This window comes from Lagopus muta, chromosome 1, assembly GCF_023343835.1.
Source record: "Lagopus muta isolate bLagMut1 chromosome 1, bLagMut1 primary, whole genome shotgun sequence".
Taxonomy (NCBI): Eukaryota; Metazoa; Chordata; class Aves; order Galliformes; family Phasianidae; genus Lagopus; species Lagopus muta.
Window position 1 is genome coordinate 64937796 of NC_064433.1, and position 26514 is coordinate 64964309.

The 26514-nt window shown below is 39.9% G+C and overlaps 1 protein-coding gene across 8 annotated transcripts in view; it reads left to right on the top strand.

The window, feature by feature from the left end:
* SOX5 (SRY-box transcription factor 5) overlaps window positions 1-26514 on the top strand; it is a 637312-nt gene that overhangs the window by 130697 nt on the left and 480101 nt on the right. For 6 of the 8 annotated variants that reach the window (XM_048933367.1, XM_048933363.1, XM_048933368.1 and 3 more), the window contains exon 2: window positions 22797-22883. The gene's annotated coding sequence lies outside the window, so the exon portion shown is untranslated. Of the gene's footprint in view, window positions 1-2020; window positions 2082-15361; window positions 15493-22796; window positions 22884-26514 lie in introns of those variants that run through there. The other 2 variants (XM_048933366.1, XM_048933364.1) reach the window with 2 other exon arrangements.

Sequence of the window (26514 nt, forward strand, 5' to 3'; positions counted from 1 at the left end):
GATTAGATTTATTTTTTTCTGTTTCTTGCCCATCCTTTAGCTTTTGAGTAAAAAAATGTATTCTCAGATACTTAGATGGCCCACTGGAAGTCATGAATGATCTGTGGAGTATTTGAAAGGCTTTATGACGTGTCTTATAAAATTATGACCACTGTGCCTTTGTGGATAGGTACAGTCTGTTATCTGTATGCCTTACAGCATTGTCTACTATATTCATTTGTTGTTGTGGCGCATAAGGTGTTTATTGTAGAATTCCTGCAACAGAACTTTGGCAAAAGGCGTTCAATTTTTGTTGCACTGTCCATGGTAGAGAATGCCACCAGCCTGAGTGCCATATTCAGTTGAGTTTTTCCTCTTTTTTGTCAGGCTATCGCGCAGAGAATAGGTGAGATAATTCAGCATGTGTATGTGAAACTTCCAAAGTTGCTGCAACACGTAGATAAATTTAGGTCAAACCCAAAGCAAAGCTATCCCTGATCATCCAGGCCTCAAACAGGAAAATATTGTCGTTATCAAGTTGGACATCTGGTAAAATAGCTTTTGGGCCTCTTAATATATGTTCACAGGCTCAAAACCACAACAATTTTTCAGTTCTGTCTTATGTAGTAAAGGTTGTTCATGCATAATTTCAGGCTGTTTAGTGTGTATCTTGTGCTGCTTACCCATCTGAAAGGGACGGGTGAGCCAATTTGACTTTAAAAAGTCCCTCAATTTCTTACCAATATTCAGTGTCAAATGAGGCTGCCAAATGTGCAAGTCTTTTTGTCAAGATGGTTTGCTTGGATCTGTCCATGGGCCTATCTGTTAAAGACCTCCATTACATACCATTTTACATTCTTTCATTATTTTTTTGTTAATAGATTTCAGGCAGATTTCAATATTTAACTGCTTTCTAAGCTTTCTTTATTTGGAAATTGAGAAAGTAAGACAGCATCAAATCCTGATGCTGTGGTGGAGTCCAGGTCCAAATCCAGTGTTTGGCTTTGTGCTCTTGCCCAAAGATTATATGGGAAACTGCTTTTGTCGTTCCTATCGTTTGAAAACAGGAAGTTTCAGAAATTTCATGAAGGAGTCAGTTTTCAGGTCTTTCAACCTCAGTCCCAGAACCTCAGTTTTTGATGGTTGACTTAAGACTATAATGAGACTTTGAATTTTTTTTCAGTGATCTAGCAGAACCAAGGCAATTTGAACAAAACACTAAACAACAACCCAGTGCTCAAATTTACACAGTCCTTTAACTTTTGGGCATACTTTTTATATGTAAATTAGAATGATTAGATTGCATTTCTTCTAGCAGGCTAGGCATAAATGTCCTTGATCTTCACAAACATACAGCTGGTGGGTGTTATAACACTCGGCTCGCTGAGAGAAGTCTCTAAAACTAAAAACTATTTTCCGATGTGGATAATAAAATGCCTTCCTGCTCCTTCATATGGTTTTAACAGAGTATCAGGGTTCCAATTCATCTTAACCTGCTTTCCAGATTGCTTGAGAAATCAGAGTTGAGAGCACAACTAGCTTAGAGCAGTCTAGATTCTACAGGTTGTAATCAATCAAAGCAGATCAGGGCTTTAGATTGTTCTCAAACTATATGGAAGCCTATTATTTGAGATACTTTTGCCATCAAAGCTTGAACTCATCTCTCAAGGATTAGTAATGGAAATCTCATGATCTCTTCCTTTTTGATCTCACTCTGTGAGATCTGTGGCTTGGCCAGAGGTCTGATTGTCAGAATTTTCAATTTGTTTCATATTTCATCTTAACATGGGTTGGTGTATCTTTTTTTTTTTTTTTGTTTTGTTTTGTTTTTGTTTTTGTTAACCTTCAGTTGAAAACATTATAGCAAGTTGGTTGGTGTATGGGAGCTGCTGAGTCAGGGCCTGAACCTCTGATTGATCACCTGAGGTGAGCCATGAGTCAGCCAGAGGAGCACAGGTGGAGGCAATTCACCTGTGCTGCCAGAATGGGGTGGAGCCTGGCTGCACCCCTCCTACACCTATTGAAGAGCTGGCTACCAGTGGGGAAGGATCTCTTCTGGAGATCTGCTCTGCTGGTTTTTTGTGAGTGAGCCCAGGATAGGGGTAAGCCTTCTATTTATTCTCTTTTGTTATCATAGTCTGCTCTGCCTAACTCTCTTGTTTATTCTGTGATTGTAAAATCCTAATATTCTTTGATTATACAGTTGGAAAAGTTATCACTGGTCAGTCCTAAAATAAGAAAATAATATGATATTACAGAATTAGCAAAGTGAGGCATTAGCAAGTGTATGAAGGCAGTACATAATTTTATGATTATTTCTCTCTCACTCTGCTCATCCAGCTCTAAGTGAATGTGATAATAAGACAGGCACTTAAACTGAGGCTTTCTCTTGATGCTCAGTATTTCTCTAGTTAAATTTTTTGTGTTTAGATACACTACAGTCTCAATAAGGCTTGTCTTGGTGATTATCTGTTATTTTAGCAGGGATTTCTGCTTTCCTTTTTTGGTTGAGCGTTGTTCAGAACATTTTTTGTCTGTCTGTTTTTTCAGGATGTTGCTATTTGTTTGGTGGCTTGGATTTTGCAAATGTGTTCTGCATTGCAAAATAGAAGTGACTTGCCAAACCCATATGTTGTGGTGTTACATGTATCCTTAATGATAGAGGTGAGGCCTTCCTGTTGTTCACCGGATTGACCACCTCTTCATAACTTGGAATTTGAAAATCTCACATCTCCGATCAGTATGGATTTAAAAATAGTTGTTTTGACTCTCAGACCAGTTTTTGCAATTAGGTGGCAAAATCAGATCCATATCAGGCCATTGAGCAGCCAGATCAGTAGAGCTTGCTGGTGACCGTTGGCTGAGTTGATTTACATCATTTCAAAATATGTACTCTTTAAAAGTATGCTTGCTTTTACAAGAAGTATCTCACTAAAAGAATGCCAGCATGAAGATGACACCTGCAACTACCCAGCTACCTTTGAGAGGAGGAGATAAACTTTTGCCAGTTCCTTTGTCTGTAGTTCTTTGTAACTGGAAAGTAGAACTATATTTTCATTTATGATACTTTGCAGGTAACTTTTAGTTTATTTAAGTACTTACTGGAAAAGGAACTCTGTCCTTTGAGGCCTTTTTTAGGTGGGATGATCCTTGCTAGCTTTTGAACAAGATTTGTCCAAGAAAATAAAGCAACTTAACAGAAACAAATAATAAAGCAGCACATTTTAAATGAGCTGTGTTCTAAAGGCAAATGTTTTTACCCGCACCCACATATATGTTAACATACAGAATTAGTCCTAACCTGCCAAAAGAAGAAGATACCTCACACCTTTCAAAGATGCAAATTGTCAATTAACAAAACAATGGAGTTCTAGCCTTCCTTTGCTGAGGTGCAAATTGATAATAAGATTGCAAGGAAAAGCTGGTGGTTTTCCATTTAAAATTTAGTTGAAGATGATGGCTCCCCAAGGAAGAAGGGGAGGGAAAGCGGTGAAGTTCTACAACCAGTTCTACACTGGGAAAAACCTGCATGAGGAGCACTGGGATATCACAATGACTGCTATAAGCGGTCTAGTTTGCATACAATTAATTGTGACAACAGTAATGAAAGCGACATGGTAAAATTTAGTTATGTTGTCGAGTTGTGAAAAGTAGAATCTGAGAGGTAGAAACCACTTTTTAATCCCATACGTATCATGTGCCCTACAGTGAAGATGATGATGAGAGAAACTGCAAATGCTGTGTGTGATAATGTACCATCAGCAGTCTCATCCTCATTCTACCCGTTAAGCTCTGTTGTGTATTTATCCTAATGTTTCACGCACCCCTGAGCTGCTACCAGTTTGTTGTATCCCAACTTGCCTCAGATATATTTAAATCTTTCCAAATATGAAATTTTGCATAATGACTTCTACTTGTGTTTAAGAGCAAATAAGTAGTGAGAGCTACCACCAGCTTTTCTACTAATAAGTTTAGTGTCCGATGCTCAGGAGACTGTAAAGTAGGGTTGTGTACACCGGGATTGCAGGAAGTTCCCGTGTTAAAAGTTAGAGAGGGCTCAAGGAAATGGAGATCTGCTTGGAATTATCATTTGAATCAAAATCTGAAGAAGGGATCATAAATTTCTTCTACTTCCTACTGTCTGGTGTTTTTTGGCTAAGTAAGGAGATTGGTGCCTCGTCATGTCCCTTTGTGGTATGTATGAGTTTGCTGTTAGGTACTAATGAGTATTGCTGGCTTTTACTGGAAGTTTTGTTTCAATTTCATTTACCAATGACTGATTCCAGACATTGTCTACATTTTAACATTGGCTTTCTCTCAAAAAATCAGCATTATATTCAGTCACCTTCCACGATTGAGAAAAGAATCAGATGCTTAATTTGGATAGATTCAGTAGGGCTTGTATATATTCATTTTAATTTTGTTCTTCTGAATTCTTTTCACTTGAAGTTTTGTTACTATGGGAGCTGAATTTTGGAAGTAGAAGAGTAATTTAAGGATAAGACTTTTTTTTAATAATCTGAATAATTTGCGACATTTGACAAATATATCTATGTATAGCCTGGGATTCTAAGACTGGTTGGAGTATTTGAGACTGTTAATTTGAATCCTAGCTGTGTGATTAAATGCCCTAGATATCTTGGAAAGTTTCAGCCATAATTATACAATTTTAATGAATTTGTTGCTCTTGAAAGTATCGAGTTGACAGCTGCTGAGGATGAAGCCCTGGCTGGCTGCAGACATGATAGGTAGTGCACTGCGGAGCTCCGAGCACAGTACTCAGTTCACAACTAGACTGCAGAGCACTCTGTAAATGCGAAACTGAGCTTCCCATCCTGTCAACAGAGGAACCAGATTTTATTTGGGGGCAGCAGGCTAGCAGCAAACACCTGACATCTTTCCCTCATTTCTGGTCAGTGTTTGATGGTGCATAGCAGTCCAGCAGGGTGTTGTCACAGCCCTCGTCATGCGAGGAGGGCCGGAGGCATACTGGACGCTGGCACTACTAGTGAGAGAGCTCTTTAGTCTGCATTCAGGGAGCGTACTAATCCCTCTTTCAGGTGTCCAGTTTTGGTATCTCTTATGTATCTTGATTAGGGCTGAATAGGAGATTTTTATTCTTAGTGATGTAGTGGCTTGTTGCATTTAGCTACCATTTATTATGAACTAGGCCTGGACCTTGAATGTTATCTGACTTCTCTGAAAGCAAGCCCTCTTGAGTGAATGTGGTGTTTGACAAGTAAATAATAGTGTATGGTGCCATTTGAACGTGTTTTAACCTGCTCTGCATAAGTTTCCTCAGCTCTGGTGCATGTATTTAAAGTATGTAGGATGCAGGACGTGTGAGGATGTGGCCGTTTGTTTATGCATGCAAGGATTTCTTAGACGAGATTTGTGTTGATACCGCTCTGCGTAGCACTTTATCATCCTGCCTCAGGTACAAAGGAGTATGGAATCTGAAGTTTGGGGGTGGACTTATTTTTCAAATAAAATCCACTGGGGCCAGCACTTTTGTGCCTTTTTGTGTCTTGTGAAGCATGTGACATCTAACCCTTTATATCCTTTTTTTTTTCTTTTTTTTTCCTAAGCTATTCATGTTGGCTGTCGGGCAGGGCAAATCAATCTTCTCTAAGTACTCTTTAATCATAAATCTAGATGTATTAAGTTAGCTATTACCTAGCCAGTGGTAGCCAGAAAGGGAAAAAGGCAGGAGGGAGCAGTTCAGTCATCATGACTGAGCTGTGACTGGGATCACAGGACTGCTTGCTCTGTGCACCTTAACTTCAATGATAGTTTTAGTTTTCTTGGGGAGCTCCTTTTTTTTCTTCCCTCTTTTTTTTTTTTTTTTTTTTTCTTTTTAAAGAAAGAAACTACTTTAGAATTCTGTCTAATTAGCATGCTTTGCAATGTCTGTCTTGTGTGCTCCGAATGTTCATTTCCTTCAGCTTACATTTCCCCTCTGGTTTTCAATAAATCTTGGGGCACCTTTGTATCCTGCCATCTTTTCTGCTCTTTTTCCCTAGAGTGTTAATTCCCACCCCCTGAATATCTGTAAAATCAGCATTTTATTTTTACCTCCCAAGCAGCTATTGCCATCAGCTGTTTTAAAATAATGGCTTTAGATGTATCCCTTATAGTACACTGACCCTTCTATCTGGTTTATCATTAATTTCCAGAGATTTGTTCCAGCCTTGAGCTAATTCCTTCCCCCCCCAGGGTCTTGAGTTAGAAAACACACTGGAACTCACCTCCTTGTTCTTTTGTACCTGGGATATCAGTCATATTGCCAGCCTCCCTGGCACATGGATGCATTCCAGTATGGCTGAAGATATGCTGAATGTCCTTGGTTGGCTTCTGTTTTGCATATATGTGTATATATATGTACATTATATATTCAAGCTTCTTATTTCTGAGCTTGTATCCTGGTTGCATGATTCTGCTTCATTCAGGTGGTGGAGACTGCCTAGTGTGGCTGGAGTGCACCTGAAGAGCTGAGTGGGAGTCAAAGATGTCAGCAGCATCACTGAGTGTGAAACACCTAAGTATGCCCGTGGCAGTGGGCATCATGAAGGCAATGGGATGTCAAAAGGCTTGTAAGCCACCAGAGCAAGCAGCTCTCCTGTTGCCTGTGCTAGAAAGCTGGTTTTTTTTTTCCTCTTGAAAGTTAAAATAGTCAATATGACTAGTCCTTTGGAGGTGTCTCCCATGCCCGGGTCCATTTATGATTATGATATTCTATTCTTTCCTAAAATCTTAAAATTACAACCAACTTTTTCCAGGAAAAGGACTGAAAAGGTTGCTGTGTTGGAAACCATTCTATTGTAGCTGAGGTTCACTGCAACCCTCTGCTTCTTCCCCTTTACTGCATTGTGCACACTACTGTTTAGACTATGGTTGCAAGTATAATGTACCCATATCTCTGCCTCTGAAAGCAACTTGGGCTGTCAGTGCTGTCACCCCACTGTATTTATGAATTATAGCCCACCTGACACTAAAAAAAAAAAAATAATAATAATAGGGGGAGGAAAATACAAAGTTCAAAAGAGTGAAAGTCTTGATACTGATTTAAATACTTTTAGAATTGCTTTGTACAGTTACTAGAGTGGTTTAGTCACCTTTGATCACATACACAAAGTGCATCTATGTATATGAGGTTAGAAATAATGAAGTGTGTGTTCTATATTGCTTCTTGTTTGCAAATCTGATGCTAACTAAATTCAGTTGTAATCTGTGAGGATCTGCAGGCACTTCAGCTGGCAGAGCTAATATGTAACAACAATACAGACAAATAAACATTTTGAAGGGAAAACATCAGTTCTGTACTCCTTACAGTATTTGTTGAGTTCGAGCCTTCAAACACTGGGGCTGCAGCTTAAGTACAACTTAATCCCTGTGTCAGTTTTGGAAGGATCACACTACTTATGATGCTTGGGAAAAACTTGCCCAAGTATGTCTTGGAAATTTTGTTTCCTGCATGGATCTGTGTATGGAAACTCCTTTTGGGAGACAGAAGAAGCCACAAATCGTGTGGTGTCTTATGGTAAACATGTAACAATGAGAGCTGTGGAAAGGTCAGCACCGTGCTTACAGGTCTGCATGCCGCTGTGGGGCATACATGGAGTCATCGCTGTACATTCCTTCGCACTTGTGCCCCATATCCTTGAATGTTTATACCTGCAATCTCAAATTACTTAGAGCTACTATCTACTAATGCAACACTAGAATACAAATGTACAGAATTTAAAAGAGCCTTGACTAAAATAATTCTAGGACTGACTTAAAAATGTTAGGGTTAATAAAAAATACGTGAGCGATCTCAGATTTTGCTGATGTCTCACCTTCAACTTGCTGGTTGGGATTTGCCACACTGGAGCTGGGGCGAGATGTGTGGTGGCAGCATGGAAACAAGGCATTGTGGCAACCATGTTTTTGGTGGGGAACTGGCACATCGTCTCTGCAGATGGTGAGATGCTGAGCTGGAATATGTATGTGAAGCAGCACCAGCCTGCGTTGGAAAGAGAGGTTTAGTGTAGGCTGCAGGAACAGTATTTAAAACCCCACAGCAGCAAAGACACCTGATAACTTTTTGGCGCTGTTTTGAGACCACTGAAAATCAGAGTATTCCTGTGGGATTTGTATTTAAAAGAGAGGAATTTCCAAATCGTTTCGGGGTGGTGATGGGTAAATTCTACTGGAATGCTGCAATTTCTGCCTATTTTTGTTAACTGATTCAGCCTTTCGAGGTCATTTAGGGTGGATTGATATGTTCTCATTCTCCTTATGTGCGGCTGTGCAAGGATGCTGCAGATTGCAATAAATGGGGAAAGGGAAGGAGCAGATTGTCCTACCGGAAAGTAAAAGACTCTTTCAGGATTGTGTAGGTTGTGTAATTTGAAGATCAACATTGCTTATAGTGAACAGATGGAGAGGATGATTAGAAGATACAAGTGCCCTCCTATGCTATAAGCCCAATGTCAGATAAACTACCTCTACAGAAAATTATCACTTTCTGAAATTCTGGGACAACTGTAGGTTGCATTCTATGAAATCAAGAGAGAGAACTGGTGCGAAGAGGAGGAAAGGATCTAGACTGTTAACTGTGTGAGACAGGATGCTTAGATTCAAGGTGGTTTTAGTGTCTGGGAACGTGTGGCATTGTTTTTATGAAACTGAGCATTCGGAAGTTGCCATTATTTCAATCCTGGAGTTCACTGTGGCTATCATTAGTACAAACCAGTGTGTTTTTTGGTTTGTTTTTTTTTTTCCTCCTATCATTGAGGGCATGCTCACCTGCCTCATGAGGTCTGAAAATACTGTTTTTATCACGCATCAGAACACGTACGTTAAAGTTTAAGCAAATTATGCATTTTGTGACATATGGCTCTAGTGAAAGTATCTGAGAACCTCTGGTTGAGAGTGGTTTGCCAGTGTGTATACAGCGTAACACTGCACAGCATGTAGTTGGCTTTCAAGGTTATGTATTGTAGGGTTAGGTGTTATTTGTCTGTGTGCATGTTATTTTTTGTTGTTGTTTTAAAGATCACAGAAACACCAAGGTTGGAAAAGACCTACAAGATCATCCAGTCTAACCATCCACCTATCACCAATAGTTCTCACTAAACCATGTCCCTCAACACAAAATCCAAACGTTCCTTGATCACCTCCAAGGTAGGTGACTCCACCACCTCCCTGGGCAGCCCATTCCAGTGCCTGACCACTCTTTCAGAAAAGTAGTATTTCCTAACGTGCAGCCTGAATCTCTCCTGGTGCAGCTTGAAGCCATTCCCTCTAGTCCTATCACCAGTTACATGAGAGAAGAGGCTGAATCCAGCTCACTACAGCCTCCCTTCAAGTAGTTACAGAGAGCAGTAAGGTCTCCCCTGAGCCTCCTCTTCTCCACACTGAACCACAGCTCCTTCTGCCATTCCTCATAAGCCCTGTGCTCCAGACCCCTCACTGGCTTTGTTGCCCTTTGAACCCACTCCAGGGCTTCAATGTCTTTCTTGCAGTGTGGGGCCGAAAACTGGACGCAGTACTTGAGGTGCGGCCTCACCACAGCTGAGTACAGGGGAGCAATCACTTTCCTGTTCTTGAGGCAACACCATTGCTGATGCAAGTCAGGATGCCATTGGCCTTCTTGGCCACCTGGGCACACTGCTGGCTAATGTTCAGCCGAGCATCAATCAATACCCCCAGGTCCATTTCCTCTAAACAGTCTTCCAGTCACTCTGCTCCAAGCCTGTGGCATTGCCTGGGATTGTTGTGGCCGAAGTCCAGGACCTGGCATTTGGTCTTGTTGAACCTCATCCCATCCTCTGTAGGGCCTCGCGACCCCCAGGCAGATTGACACTTGCAGAAGATGCATTTACATAGTGGGTGACAGTGTTGTAAAGCAATGGGCAGCAACTGGAGAATAAATGATGGGTATTTACTGAGTTGGCATAAATCTCCTGACTGAGACTGAGGCATCTTTCTCTGGGCTTTCTTGGCAAAACTATATACTCGTCACCAGGATCCTGGTTGGAATCACTACTGTGAGAATTAGAAGCACATAAAATGTAAAGGTGGAAAATCCCATAACTGAGTAAATACATGCCAGTGTCTGACCAGCACTTGGTAGGCAAAACAGTCATTGTCAGAGCATGTATGGCAAAGTTCTTAATGTAGCTCTTTCTTCAAGATCCGTAAGGGCTGGAATGAGGATTCTGCTCGATAAGCACAAAAAATATTGAAATCAGGAGTGAAAGCCACGTTAGCAAGTTAAGAGTTCCCTAACGCCAATGGAAAGTCTTATGTCACAGCCCTAGAAGCCAAAGTCATCTCTGGCAAGTGCGTAGGACAAAGTCAAAAGCAATATCTGCTCTAGTCCCACCTTCTTAAAAAGCCAAGAAGTGATCATCCCTCAAGCTCTTACTAACAGGAGAGCCTCTGTTCAGGGCCCAGTGCAGGAGCACCACGTATTTGTGCACGTGTGCTCCAATCCACAAATGGCTCATACACAGTAGATGCTATTTAAAATGTTTCTTACCAGCGGGTAAGAAGCTGGAGGTGTTGACACATACTCTGTGTACTTAAAAGAACATTTTAACTGCTGGCAACTTTTGCAGCTTATTCTGGGTGTTGGGAAGTATAATGGCAAGAATATTTTGCACAAGGAGAAGAGGGAAAGGGGTGAAACATGATGGCATAATATTCTGTTTTAGCAGTACGTATGTATGTTCATATGTGTGTAAACATACCCTTCAGAATCAGAGTATGCAGCAATATGAAAGATGTTACTGACACGTGTATAATGTATGGTATTACATACAGAAACTGTTAAATGAACACTAAGATTGTGAAGTCAGGCACTCAAAGCATGGGAAATGCCAGAATTAGATTTGCCTGCACAACCTTAATTCAGCCCCTTTGTGCATATGCATTATGATAGTCTTTAATTACATGATCTCATATCAGACCACTGAAATGATGGTGCTGACATAAGAAGGTATTCAATATTGTTTTAATCGTTATTGTTCACGTGGCCCTGTGGCAGGCATATTCTGCTCACATTCAAACCCTGTCTTTAAAACAGCTATTCCATAATATAATGCTTATAATAAATACAAGTGAAAATTGCTAACTTCCTGAAGTACTTCTCTGTGATTTTTATCAGTGAATTACCTGAACATTATATAGATACTGATTGGTTTTCACAGTATCTACCTTGGAGGTATTGGATCCTTTTTACAGATGGGAGGATGAAAACTTCTCAATTAGCTCGGGTTCTATGTAGTTGGCTACAATGGACCTAAACCCTGGCGGCAATCCAGTTCATTTCTTAATCTGTGGACAACCTTAGTCTGTTTTGATGTATGAGGCCTGTTCTGAAAGTAATGCCTCCTATTTTATGATGTTGGCCCATGTCAGAAGAGGCTGCTGGTGGTATGGCAGTGGTGGTTGAACCTTCCTACGTGAAGCGGGAAGTGCATGAAGCAAAGGTGTGTCATTGAATTCCTCCATGCAGAAAAAATAGCGCCCACAGACATTCATTGACACTTGCTGAACTTTGCAGAGTGCGAACAGTTCATATGAGCACAGTGAGGCAACGATTGGTGCATTTACAGCAACATGAAAAACAAGCCATGTTCCTCACAGTCATGAAGATTTTTCTGAGCACGGCTTGTGTGAACAGACTGTTGTTTGTCGCTAGCAAAGCACATAGCTAATGGTGGTGACTATGTCGCAAAATTGTGATTTGTAGCTGAGAATTTGCTCTATCAAACAGTGTTTCTGTACTTTTTGTTGTAGCTTCTGTTGAAATAAATAGGAGGCATTACTTTTGGAGCAACTTACGTATATTCTAATTTGTCAGCAGGCTTCCCCCACCACCTCAAAGTGTTTGAACCCACATCCCTTGGAAAAACGCCCTTCCCACTTGGCCTGGAGAAACAGTGAAAGAAAGCATTTTCTGAAGCTGAACTGCTCTGTGTCCCACATAGCAAGAGCCACGAGGCAAGCCAGAGACTGAGCTGGCCTGGCAATGCTATAGAATAGATGGCAGGCTCTTGGAGGGACTGAATTTTCAGCATGGTGATTTGATGCCATGGAGATACAGGCACAGGAGGAGGTTCTAAGTAGAAAAGAATCCTTGCTGGAGGTGAAGTTCTCTTGGAGTGCTCAGAGCAGAGGAGCTGAGGGCAGGCCTGATGGCGGCTGCAGCTCCTGACAGGGAGCGGAGGGGCAGCGCTGAGCTCTGCTGTGTGACAGCGACAGGGCCAAGGGAACGGCATGGAGATGTCAGGGGAGGGCAGCTGGGGGTCAGGGACAGGGGCTGCAGCACAGGGCGGTGGGCAAGGCCCCAAGCTGATGGAATTTTCAAGGGGCGTTTGGACAGCACTCTCAAATACAAGTTTTGAATTTTTGGTGGTCCTGTGAACAGCCAGGAAGTGGACTTGGTGGGTCCCCACCTGCCTGTGATTCTAGGCCTCTGTTCTATCGGTGTATACACAAAACTGTTTTGTTTGAGCAGAATTCATCCTGCCACTCAGCCTCCATTGGATGTAGAGGGGAAGCCAATCACGTCTGGGCCAGATCTGAGTTTTTGAAGTGTTTTTTTTTCACTGCATTGTAACTGTTTGCATCAATTTACTCCAGAAAACACCGTCTACAAGTATATGTTTGGGTGCATTAGGTCAGAAAGTGGGGTATGTATGTAAACTGCAAAGGTTTTGGTTTCCTGCAAAATCGTCCTCATTTAGCTTGTGAATCTCTGCTCTCTTCAATTCTCACATTCCTGTACCTAAAATTAATGAGTTAATGGTCCAGCAGGCAACTTTAAGTATTCAATTCATGTTCATTCCTAGAGCTGGCTCTTCTTGGGTGATATCCATTTGGAAAAAATTGGAATGTGATTGTGTAATTAGAGAGTACTGCGATGCTTATGCACGAAGACTGAAAGCCCATCCTTTTTATGAGTAAATTAGGAATGATTGTACGATCTTAAGTCTAGTATTTTGCAACTGTTGAATGTTCACTTTTATTTAGCCTTTTTTTTTTTAACAAGAATATTTTTGTAATGTAAAACTGGGAAATAAGAAGGTCCACTGCCCTTTCCCTTGACTGAGGTCATCACAGAGCTGTTACTTACAGATACTCAATAGAGAGCTCTGCCACTTGAGCTGGTGGAGTAATTGCTGCTACTAGGCTGTTTGTGCTGCAAGCATCGCCACCAAGAGATGCTTCTGTTAGTAGTTTTGCCCAGCAGAAAATGGAGTGTGCTGGCCACAAATCCAACATGTACCCCAGACTCTGGGCTTAGAGTACCCTGGCAGTGTTGACCCATTCTGCAACACACACTGAATTAGCTTTCTTCTTCACCTGTGCTCCTCAGCTCCAGCTGACCACATTACTCCCTTTTTCTCAATATTTTTTTTTCTTTTGTGTGTGTGAGCTTCACGTCTTTTCATCAAGTCAAATTGCTTCATCTGTCTTTACTACTTGGAATCAAGCAGTGGGACATGAAGTTTACCTCTTCCTAGTGCTGGTCTAGTGCTAACATCTGGGAACTTGCTGGAAAGAGCATTTGGAGGAAAGGCTTGTGAAGCCTTTGGGATGAAGCAGTTTGGCTGGCATGACAGGGATCGATGCCCAGTGTAACAGGCTCATGCATCTATTAATGCTGATTTTCAGCAGATCTTTTCTGCAGATGTGCAAACTGAGAGCTTTGTCTTCCTGAGACTTACAAATCATTCAGGTGGGCGATAGCAAAGGGCATGTCTTGAAAATGTCATATTGATGAGATAAATTTCAAGGACAACGGTGCTGTAAACAGTGGTGTGAACTACGTCATTTGGCAGCCAGGGCAACCTAGGAAAAGGCATGTGTCTCAAGTCATAAATGGTACTGCATCTAGCCATGGGAATTCAGATTTTTAATTTGAATACTCACTGTCGTGGTATTAGCTGCTACGTTTATTATCTATAAAATATGTATTTTATTAGGATATCCCCATGTAGGAGTGGGGCGTTTCTGTTGAGATGATAGTAAAGCTTAGATCAAGTCGCAGTATGCTTCCTGCTGATACTTAGAACAGGTATTTGTAGAGAGATGCAAACCACATCACAGGGCTTTTACAGTGAGGACAATCATAGAGACATAATGAATTACTCCAGATTTTACTTTATGTTGTACTATGGATCTAGTTGGGCTGACTGGCTGTATGCACCACAGCTGCTAAAGTAAGAAATACTGCTTTGCATTCAAGGAAGCAGATTTTCATGGTTGCTTCTGAAATAAGCCAAAATGTAGCAACATTATCAGCGGTATCAGTTTTCAAAATAATTCATATTAAACCCCTATAATTCAAGTTTTGAGGGTGTGCAGTGCAGCCGTATTTGGAGGTTCTAGTCAGTCTGTTGTGTTGGTGATTATATACTGTGAGAAAGGATGAGGATTTGCTACTTTGCCAGCTTTAATAGAGGCGAGGTAACTAATTTGATTCTGGAGACTCTCATCATGAGTTGCTTGAAGGTGTTCAAATTTGCTTATGAAATAGTCCCTTCTGAGCTAAGGAGATGGAAATGAGACACTAAAAGGCTTTCTTGAAGTGCTTCCATGTTTCTCAGCTCAGAACATCACATTTGATATTAATATTAGGTACTGAGGCAAAGTCATCAGGTAGAAAAGGGAGGAAATGTAGAAACAGTCATTTTCTTACGTTTCCTCAGGACGCTATTTTGAAGCTTTAAAAAAAATTCATGCTTTGCTGATGAGGCTGCTGTAAACTGGGGAAGTGGCAGATGTAATTTAAGTCCCAGGGCCCTGCCCTAGATGAGGTCCAATACTGGCAGCATACATATTGCTTATACGAAAGCGAACAGATGGATACATTTGGTCAATTCTGCTGGGTTCATATGGAAACCTTCAGCATTTTTCTTACTATTTTCAGTAGAATACTTAAATCTGTTATCTGCGGAGAGTCTGTAGTTGCCCATAGTGGGTGCTTTTGTAGCTTTGACAGGGAGCGTTTCTTACTGAGGATTTCAGGTCAGATATGTTGTCTCCCTTTGTGAAAGTTGTCCCTCCCCAGCTGTTCCCTCCTCACCATGCTCAAGGACCACCTCAGCTACTGGAGGAGTGAGCTGGATTTTTCTCAGCTTCTGTGCCAGGAGAACTGTCAGCTGAGTCTTAATCATGGAGTTATTACTGGTAGTGAAAAGGCAGGAAAGAGAAATCCAGCTTGCTTTTCAGATGCTAGATTGATTGCAGAGTTTTGGTTTGGGTTATTGTTGACGAGGGGGAGAGGAAGGAGGAGATAGGGAGAACAAAAACATTGTATTTCTGTTAATTAAGAAAAACACTAATTTTCTGATACTAATTCATGTTAAATTCTTGCTGGCAGTTTTTGATGGCTCTCAATTCAAAACAACTGAAAGCAATCAAATGAAAGGAGAAGAACAGAGAATCGAAGAGGAGGGGTGAAGCTCTGTTAGAAGAATACAGCTTGTTAGTATTTAGTCTGGGGAAAAAAAGGTGAGATTAATCAGTAACTTGTATTTTGAGGGTCCTTGTAGGTTAGTAGGTGTGCACATACTTAATTATCTAATAATACATGCTATCTATTGCATCATGGAAATAATTGAGCCTATCATACTGGTGTGCCATCACTGCATTATTGTCCAGCTGTCTTTTCTCAAGGGTATAGCATGTAAAAATATATAAATTGAGTTTCAAGACACTATCAGTGACAGCTCTGTTTAGCATTACAGTTCTTAAAGGAAATTATTCTTGCATTTGGAATCGCATAAAAGATGGGATACTTTTATCAGAAAGTTTCAGTTTGAAGCTTTTCAGGAAAGCTGTAAACAAAACAGAGTAAAAAATGAAATCCCTGATATTAAAAGCATGCTTCTACGAAGATTGCAGTTACGTGAGTGCTTCTTTCTTTTTCTTCTTCTTTTTTTTTTTTTTTTGTAATGAGACAATTTAGACATTATGGACAATTTTTTTTTTTATTTATTGAAAATGGGGATTAGAAAAGAGGAGTAGAAGCTGAGCTCAGTGGGGGAGAGAGAGAGGGCTTGATTTTGACAAAGTAACTTCTCTATACCCACCTCATCCTCTTGAGCTACGCGCTTCTCACAACAACAACTCTACCCGTGTTGGAGAAATTGGCCATCTCTCCATATCTGTTCTGCACATTTTGTTTTGATGATAGTGGGTTTGGGGATTAACATGGGTACCCTCATCAGAGCGCAAGACACAGTCCAATACAGAGAGATCCATCTATACTACTTTAAATACACTTGTTAACAAAGATATAGTAGTCATTCTCTGCTATTCATCATATTCACACATGTGGGATGGGCATTAACAGATTGAGCTACATCTTTTCATTTCAATTCTGTAGCAGTGTCTCTATGCAGTAATATTCTATGTAGTAATAATTTTTTTCCTATTACAGATTTTCTAACTGTGTTAATGGCAACAGGCTGGCCACAGAGACATTCGTGAGAACTACCTTTGCAGTGACATTTAAACAATTTATTTGATCTTGCTTTTGCATATCTGCTCATGCCTTTTTTTACTCTGTTGTCGACCTTAGGAGAAGGCTGTATATAATTGTGGGTCTTTCAATCACATTTAAGTTTACAAAAAGCTATGCAAATTTCTGCAGCGTGTTATTTCTGAAGTCTTTGGTATTTGCAGTGTGTACATGGTCAGGTGGATACCCCTTGACTGCAAGGGTCTGTTTAAGTAGAAGCTGCCCAGCAGCTCCAAGGCTGGTTGCTGAGAGCAGCTGTGACTTAGCTGAGGATGCTGTCTGATAAGGGTGTGCAGCTGCTGGAAATCTACCTTGGCTTGCTTACCTAAAGCAGGAGGTGCTGTCAATATTCACTTTCTGTGTATGCTAATAGAAAAAAATAGAGCAGAAAAGGATTGATGGCATGGAGATTTTATGTATCTCACAGTTTACCATGTTTTAATAATTATCAGTTGTAATTTAGAGAAACTGAAATGTACAGATTTGTGGCTGAAGGTTGTTTTTGATGTGGGAGTGCTGTTGGCTAAAAGCCTAAAATGAGGACTTTTGTTTTGTGAGGACATATTTCATCCTGTGCTTGATGTAGCTTCACCCATACTTGACCATTTGCAGGAGAGCTCTTGGAATGAGCATGGTTAAAACCAATTACTGGTACTATTGTTGCTATGACCTGCATCTGTTTCTATCAGAATAAAACATTCTAGTCTAAAGAGTTGTTATAAAACCGTGTGAGCCACAAAACAAGCAGAGTGAAAAGCAAGAAGTTATCTCAGTTAATTGGAAAAAATACATTTGTCAGTTAATTGATTTGCATAAGTCATAGGACTGATTTTACAGAAGTTTTTGTTCTATGGAAGTGATTGGGTAGGGAAAAATTTAGGAAAGTTGCTGAATTTTTATGTCAACAATAACATTCCCCTTCATTAAAATATGTATTAAAAACATTGGATGCTAGTATCTTCGAAATGTCTATACATGGTTTATACTGTTATATTATGGCCCTTATATGGCAAACCACTTGAAGCATATGATTAACCTCTTTAATTTCTGTTGAAATAATTAGTTTTCACTAAAAGATAAGCTCCTGTGTTTTAAGTTTGTCATAAATGTTTGTAGGATGAAGTACAACTTTATTTACTGTATTTCATGCCTATCTTCATTTCCCTCTCCTAGCTGTGAAAAGCAGAGTTACTGCCTCAGAAAGTAAAGTAAAAAGAAAGCTGGTCACTTCAGTGGGTCAAGCAGCTGTCCTTAGCTTGTGTTGTCACACAACGTGTTGTTACTGAATTACGGAACTGGTTTCTTTGTCCATGTGTAATAGCCTGTCTACAAACGATAATAATCACGGTATGTGTCACATTTGGTTCTCTGAAGCACTGAAGCTTCTCTGTTGAAGGGGAAAATTCAAAGCAATCATCAGTTCTCCTAAAATTGTCGGTTTTGGTTTCCACGTTCATACCAATTTAGTGCCTGGGTCTGATTTTTCCATTATCCCACATCTTATATGCAGCCATGGTTTGCTGTCTGAAATGAGTAGTCCAACGATAAGACAAGGGAAAATCAAGCTTTCTATCCTAAGGGTAAAGAAAATTATATGTAGTTCAACTTTCTCAAGTGACAACATTCATTAGGCTGCTACTACAGACAATTGTATGTAGGCACTGATAATTTGGTATTTTCAGGGCACTTCCAGTAGAAAAATCACAAATTAATGTTTGCAGGATATGTTTTCTTGGTGATTCTTTCATGTGTAGCTTTTAAAAAATCATCTGTGGAAATGTAAACTCACAGAAAGCTAAACCAATGGGCCACTCGGACTTTTCTCAGATTTACTATTTCTTTTGCCTCCTTCCTTTGGACGTGTGTTGCCTAAAGCTTGCCTGACTCGTGCCTATATTGTGTGCAGTCCCATCTGGTGTCTCCATGAGGACCAGTCTGACTGTTGCAGAGCAAAGAGTATCCTAGCCATCTCTAGAGCAAAAAGAAAAGAGATAAAATGCGGAGTTGAAGATACTGAGTGCATCAGGAACACATTACTGATTATTTTTTTTTCCCTCATGATTTTTTTTTTTTTTTAGTTTGGTTTCATTTGTTCGGGCAAGTTTCTTGCCATTTACCTTTGCATTTACATCTCCTATTGATTGGCAATTTTTAAACTGTTTATTGTGCTCTTTTGTTTAGCTTTTCAAGAGCTAAAACAAAAGCCACCAGGCCCTGTGAGGGACACATTTGCATGCGGCGAGCGTTGCCCGAGGAAAAAGTAATTGCTAATGCATATTTATGTGGCACAAATTTGCCATTTGTTTATGCATAAAATTATCAATAGTGCAGGGCGGCCCAGCCGTAGAAAATGGTGACCTTTTTAGCTTAATAAATAGAAATCAGCTGTTATTGTGAAGAGATCAGCCATTTATTCTGTGTTGAGGGACACTGTCGGGAAAATGTAGATTGGTGCCGGCAATATCATTAAATGGAAGGCCAGTGACCCTTTCGGTATAGTCTATTATACTTTATCTAATAGGGGATAAATGACTCTGGTTGGCAAATAGATTAAAAAAAACAAAACAAAACAAAAAAACAAAAAAAAAAACCCTCTAGACTTCTCTTATTCCTCAGCCGTACGAACAGGTAACAGGTAGTAAGTACTGAGGAGGTAATGTTGCACAAGCTTGCTGGTGGTATTTTTCTAACAGAAATGTAACTTAAGAAAAATAGTAACAAAACCTGGGAAAAAATAAACCACTATCAACACACGCAAACACAAAAACAACCCACAAACTCACTCTACTTAAACCAGTTTTGACCATTTTGGTTTGGAGTAGGTACAGTGACTGAAGTCAGCCTATGATTCTTCCACGTTTGCATCACTAGAATTTGCCAGATTATAACTCAAGATACTGAAGGCCTTGTTTGCTAAAAGGTTGCTCAGGAGCTGTAGCAAAAATCTTGTGCTTCTCCCCTAATAGATTTCAACCTCAGGAAGTTCATGTGAAAATGAAAGTGCATGCTAAAGCCCCTGTGTTTCTCTTGTTCTGCTCTCTGTAGTGTGCTACACCATACATAACTGGAAGCAGGTTTATCCACCCCACAGGTGAAACTTGGAGAGAAGTGAGTCACAGTAACTGTAATTGGTTGTATTTTCTGTGCCTTTGTGTGATGGGCTGGACATTTGATTTTTTTACCCCTGAGTAATATCCAGTAGTGTCTGTGATGGCAGTATTTTATTTCTGAAGTTCTCTGTTAGATGATGAGATAACCAGACTGACTATGTAGATGAGGGTATGGTACATAAGATGAGATCCCACCCGTTATCAGTGTAGGACTGCCTGCCTCCAGCTCCTGCTTTCGGAAACTCCTGCTGTTATCTTGTGCTGGGAAAAGGGCAGATCAGAGATCTTTGCTCTATCTGCTTCCTAAAGACCTATCACAAGCTAGGCTCATCATTGCAGGAAAGCCACCACAACATTGGTTCTTCAGTGGCATCTTCCTGATGGCTTCAGTAAAGCTGCAAGGAGGTGAACAGGACACAGAAATCTGCCAGCTGCATCTCTTGTGGTTGGGCTTGGAGGCACAAGCCTTGAAGGCTGTGTCAAGTCTGTTGTTTTCATCACTATCCAAGTTCAGGAACAGTTGTTGTTTTTTGTTGTTGTTTTTTGCTAAAAATGAATAGTACATAATATGGAAGATAAAACACAGTATAGGATATATTACAGAGTATATAATATAGTACACTGTAAAACCATGACAGAAGACTTTGTTGAGAATGTGTGCTTCTGTTCTAGTTTTCTTCATGCCAACAGTTTTCCCTTGTACCAGGACAGTTCTTGTGTCTCCTGTTTGTGTTTCTTGGTGCATTTAACTCCTGTGCACAGAGCTCTTGCCTCTTTCTGGAATGCTGCTCTTGCAGTCATCCCAAGATAACAGTCCCCAAACCATGCTGCAGAAACAAAGGTACAGTCAGATGTGTTATGGAAACAGAGAGAAAGTCAAAGGAATGGTTGGAAGTATACATCTTCCTGGATGTGTCCTACGGAAACCACAGTTACGGTGAAATGAAAATTAATTGCAGAGTAGGACATAGCTTTCTCTGTATGGTGACAGATCCTCTTTTTGCTGGTTTTGTCACTCCACTCAGAACCATAATCAACAACCAAAGTTTCTGAAATCTCTGTAAGCATTTGGAGACTGCATTGTCTTCTTGTTAATAAACTGCTATAATTAGATGGTATTTTTACCACTATGAACAGATTTTTATTACTACTTAAATTGATCTTATTGGCTTATTCCAAGTTTGTGGGTTTTTTCCCCCCCACAAAGGGTCCTTTCCCATACAGATATCCCCAGCTCTGGCCCTGTAAAAACTCTTTGGCTGTACATCAAGGCTCACAGCCTGTCATTAGCCTCAGTTTTACTTTCTCTTTTTGAACAGTCATAAAATAACCCCTTTGAAGTATGGGTTTTTGATAAAACTAGATATATTTACATAGATAAAATTAACAAGTAGAATATTCTTAAGTGCATTGTGTGGAAAGAAATGGGGGACCCACACTGTTATCAACTAACCTGGCTGTGTCTGAAATTCTAGCTCAGGACATTATTACTGTTTCTACAGTTAAAGTGGTAGTAGTTGTTATGACTACTTGGTTTTTTGTCATAGCTGTGCCTGCTGAGGTGCTTAGGCCTACTTTTGGTACTTTGAGGTGCTGGTAGGGCCTGCTATCTGGTAGGTCCTGCAGATCCTTCGTGTTTTTTTTTTTAAATATATATTATTATTTATTTTCAAAGAAAATTTTGCTGACTTATCTTCACTGAGGACTGATTTTTTTTTTCTCCCTCTTCTTTAATATAATTTATTTGAAAAGCCCATAGAGATACTCATCTTACCAAGAGCAAAATTCATGTTTGAGGAAACTTCTGTGCAAAACATTGAGAAAACATTTTTGTTTTGCTCGCCTGACTGCTCATAAACAAAATAGGAAATGGAGGTTTATCTTCAGAAAGTCTTCCTGCGTGGAGAAGTCAGCACTGAACAAGGAATCTTTTGAAACCTCTTCCACTAATCTACCCTTGGTGCCTCTTGTGTTCCCTGAGTGCCATTGGAGCTGTAGGGTTGGCAAAGTAATTACATGCATTTAAAACAATAGAGAAGAAAGTGCTTGGGTTTAGATATGGTTACTGACTTCACAATTTGGTTGTGGGTTTCTGGACGTTTGGTTTTTTTTTTTTCCTTTTTTTTAAACTTTATTCATCAATGTTTTTTATTCCAAAACTGCTCTTTCAGTTAGACTAGATTGATATTAATACATAATTATAAGATGGCTTCAGAATGCAAGCCCTGACTGCCCTGCCCTGGCCTCCTGAGGTGGTATGTGGGGTGGACTTGGTCATGTGAATGCTTTTTGGTCGCAAAGATGGTCTCAGAGTGGCTGGTGTGAATATGTTCTTGTCATCTGGTTAAATAGCAGCAGTTCCAAGTAGTCTCTATTTTCAAACCCCTGTTCTGATGTGCACTTGGGAGGTCTGTGTCCTTTCTTCTGCCTTGAACAAACTGAGAATAAAACAGCAGCAGCCACAGCTACGGCAGGTGCTTGGAGTCATCTGGGGTGCACTGCGCATCTGAGGTGGGGATGAGGTGGGGTTTGGGATGTCACACTACCCAGCTTTAGTGGTTGAAGTGTTGGCCTTTCAGTTGCACTTGGGGAAGATGCCATCTCAGGAAGCTCAAGTGTGACTCAGAAACCCATAGTGTGTGAGTAACCCATAGTGTGTGAATAACCTCCTAGCCACTGAGTGACAGCTCAAAGTAAAGGCAAATGCAGAGGACTTTGAGCTCCCAGTCTCATCCTTGCATCGCTAACCATGCAAAACAGTCTAATCATGCAGGCATCTTATACTGGTGATATAAAAACAGAATCAGCAAGTGTTGGTTAGGTATTTAAACACTTCAGAAGAACAGGAATATGTAATTCTGTCTTCCTCCTAGTTTGAGCTTCGTATTGATTTATCATGAGAAGAGGTGCCACTTGAGTTCTAATAATGTCTAGTTTTCTTTTCTTTCTTTTTTTTTTCCCTTTTGCTATTACATATTTCTATGGCAGCTTTTACATGTGATATATTTTGGGTCACACATTAATTTACACCAGTCTCTGTTCTGCAAAAAAGAGCTCGCAAACTAAACAAAAAGGAATGAGGAGGGGGAAGTCTAGCAGAGCCCAGGCTTTTGTTTCATGTTTTGGATGCATTTTCTTTTTAAAATAAAATTGTTGATATGCATTTGCTTTTATTTTTCTAGCCTTCCTCTTGCTGATGACCGGGTTCCTGTTTGATCCTGTTTGTAAGCTTCCGAAGACTGAAAATAACCTGAACTCCTCTGCATCGGGTAGGAAAACAAAATCCTACAGAGACATACTGCAATTCCTCTGGAGGGCTAGCAATATGGAAGATGGGTGTGAAGGTAGAGCTTGTGGGGAAAAAAAAAAGGAGAGGGGTTCCTAGGTTACCACAAAAGACATGAGCGTACACAATTTTTCTCACCCACTTTTTCGGACTGGGGAGGAGTGGGCATATCTATAAATGAGAAAGACTGTTCCTCATGATGTGTATTTCAAGTATAGATGCCTGAAGTTTATCTGTACTGTTACTCATTCAAGCAAGGGCTGTCATTCTATTTGAATGTATTCAAAAAATATAATTTTGAAAGATTTAGCGGAGTTGAGTATCACATAGAAATTTACTGGTGAGATTAAAAAAAAAAAAAGAATCCCTACATTATTATAAATTTTTGCGTATGTATGTTTGTGTGTGTATATATGTATATGTATATATAAAACATTGGTCTTGATGCCTAAGTAGACATATAAGCACTAGATTTTTTAGAAATGCTTTATAAAATGACATACCTTTCAGTTAGGGAGAGTGGGTGGAAGAGAATTCAGTAAAATGTTACTGTTGGCCTGACAGGAGCTCCAGGTAATTCCACAGTTAGAACATCATCTTGATCCCGTAGTAGTCTGTGCTTTACCTGGCTGCCATGAATAGTAAATATTTGCAGAATTATGGGTTGATGGTCAAGAACCTCCTTAGGGTGTGTTTTGGTTTTGTTTTGTTGTTCTTTATCTTGCTGTCAGGAAGAGTGGAACGTGTGAAGTGCTTCTGAGTGCAGGGAGATTATCCCAGGGTTAGGCTTCACCTAGTCTGATCATGTTGCTGTCATAGTCACATGTTCTTGCATAATTTGTCCACATGCAGAGGGCTGTTCGTGGTTCTTGTTGGGTCAAAATTTGTAATTAACTCCAAATGGTGGGTTTGTGAGAATAACTGATAATATTCTGGTGTAAATCACTAGTTTTATGTTTTGTAGTGGGGCCTACGGCATGTACCTGAGGTGACAATCCAAGTTGTGGCATTTTAAAATGAGCGATTTAACACCAAAAAGTTTTGTGATTCACTTTTCTAACTGTCAGAAGTCAGTTGTGACATTCATGTATTTCTTCCTCTCCTAAGTAGTATTATCAAAGAAGAAATCGCTAATTTACCAACCAATGATTAATAATCAAGGAAGTAAAACTTCTTCTTGAGAGGGAAAAAAAAGTAATTCTTTGCTGAGTTGCTGAACAATTTTAAATAATGTAAGCTCTCCACGTACTGAGCAAATGATCGGTTTTTTTAAGGCTTTCATTCTGAGAAGGGGTCACCAGCCTTTGAGAATGAGCCACTTTGTTGACAAATTTGTCCTCTAAACCGAATGGCATTAATTAGAACGTTAAGCTGCAGATCCTTACTTTTTGATGTGGGTGGGGTTATCAACAAAAAAATCATAATAAATTTGATTGAAGATGATTTTAAAAGGTCTGCCACCTGTAGATAAAAATGTGCATTACTACACATGATAATTACCAAGACTGAAAGCCGTGACATGATCCATTGACCTTTTGAAATCAAAACACTTACTATAAAGAAAAAAAAAGGCACCAATTTCTCCAGCTATGTTAAAATAGGACATGTCTATATATTCAACTGTATTGGTGCACTGTAATATATCTAGGGAAAAAGACACTTTGGATTATCTGTTGGGCTCAAGTTTCCCGTCTTCTCCTCTGCGGGTTTATAAATCTCTGACTGATTTTGTATGTGTTGAGAGATCTTTTTTTGATCTAATGAAATCGCTAAAAATATTCAGGTGTCTGAGACGGGAGCAAAACATCTCTGAGCCACCCTACAAAAATAAACTAGTTTTGTGTGTGCAGGATGAAAGAGTACAGAAACAGATTTCAGCTTCAGGCTTTCTAGAGGGGCATTTGCGGTGAGGGAGGGGAGAAATAACCCAGCAACTATCATTGTAAAAATTATGAAAAGCATTTTGATGGTCCTTTTTAAAGTCAGTTCACTAAATGGGGGCCAAAGCAAAAGCCTGAAAGGCAACTCGTAGCTTGCCATTAACAGCATAATCCCATCGCTGCTGTTTGTGGTTGAGAATGAGTGTTACTGCGTGCAGTAATGGTGAGAAAAACTAAAGGGAAATAAAGGATGTGAATGAAGGATTCTCTGTTTTCATATGAGTGCTTGGAACACCAAGCAAGCGAAGAAGCAGCAATTTTCGCTCAGCTTAATGTAATAGAAGACCACTGCACCCAAACTGTCTCAGCAGAACTTCCTGCATAATTAGATTGTAAATCTTCTCAACTGAGGAAGTTTTGCCCAGGGTCAGATTGTCTAAGTAATAATCCATTCTACATAAATTAGAAGATTTGAACTGCTGGGATACCTTATTACATTAGTTTTGTTTTTATTCTTAATATAACTGAGGAGAACAAATGCAACAATTCTTTTTCCTCTTCTTCTTTTTAATTATGTTTCATCTCTTTAACTTTCAATTACCTCAAAAGGCCTTTCCTTGTAGGTTTTGGATTTTTCCTGGGCAATGATGATGAAGCTGCCATCTAGGCAAATTAATATATTTTTAATATACTTTAGAAAGTGATACCAGTGAATCTTTTGGCCACCAGATTGTGTGATATCACTTCCTTTGTGAAGTATTTACCGAGAGATGCTGCTGCTCCCTTATTGTGCTTGTGTTTTCTGTGATGCTGAAGTTTTACCTCACACTGTGACTCCTTTGTTCTGCAAAGAATAGAATTGCCATCTTGAGGGTAAGAATTAATGGACATCAATTTACCAACAGTTAAGTTTTTAATTCAATTATTTTCTTTGAGGAAAATGAGACTGTGGGTACTTGACTTGCATATACAGCTGTATGTAAAAGAGGCAGGGGGCTAAATCCTGAGGTCATTTTTCAGTCAAAATTCACCCGTGGGATTTCAGTGTTTGACTTACGCAAAGGGAACAATTTGCAGTGTAACATCAATTAATGTGTCTTGTTAGTGGTGGGTTTTTTTGTTCTATATATGACTTACCCTACAAAATGGAGGAGTGGACAACAATTCAAGAAAACCTGTACTTTTACAGTAGCTCTAGAGGTTGTTATTGTATTTCAAAAAATTAGAGGGTCATTTGAGTTGGAAGGGACCCTTAAAGGCCATTTAGTCCAACTCCCCTGCAGTGAACAGGGACATCTACAAGCTCAATCAGGTTTCTCAGAGCCTGGTCTAACCTGACCTTGAGTGTCTCCACGGAGGAGCATCCATCACCTCTCTGGGCAACCTGTGCCAGTGCTTTACTACTGTCATCATTAAAAACTTCTTCATTATATCCAGTTTAAATCTCTCCTCTTATAGTTTGAAACCATTTTCCTTTCTATCACGACAGACCCCGCTGAAGAGTCTGCACCCTTCTTTCTTTTGTATTTTTATTATTACATTTTACGTTTTATTTTTGTTTTCACTCTTCCTTTTTACATAGTTAAAGCCATATTGAAGAATCAGGCATATTAAAACTTTGGGACTAGATCCTCTAGATGTCTGTGTGCACTGCATCATTCCCAAAAACAGGAGAGGAGATGTAGAGGGACTTCTGAAAGGGCTTGTGAAGGTGCAGACTGGAGTATTGTGGAC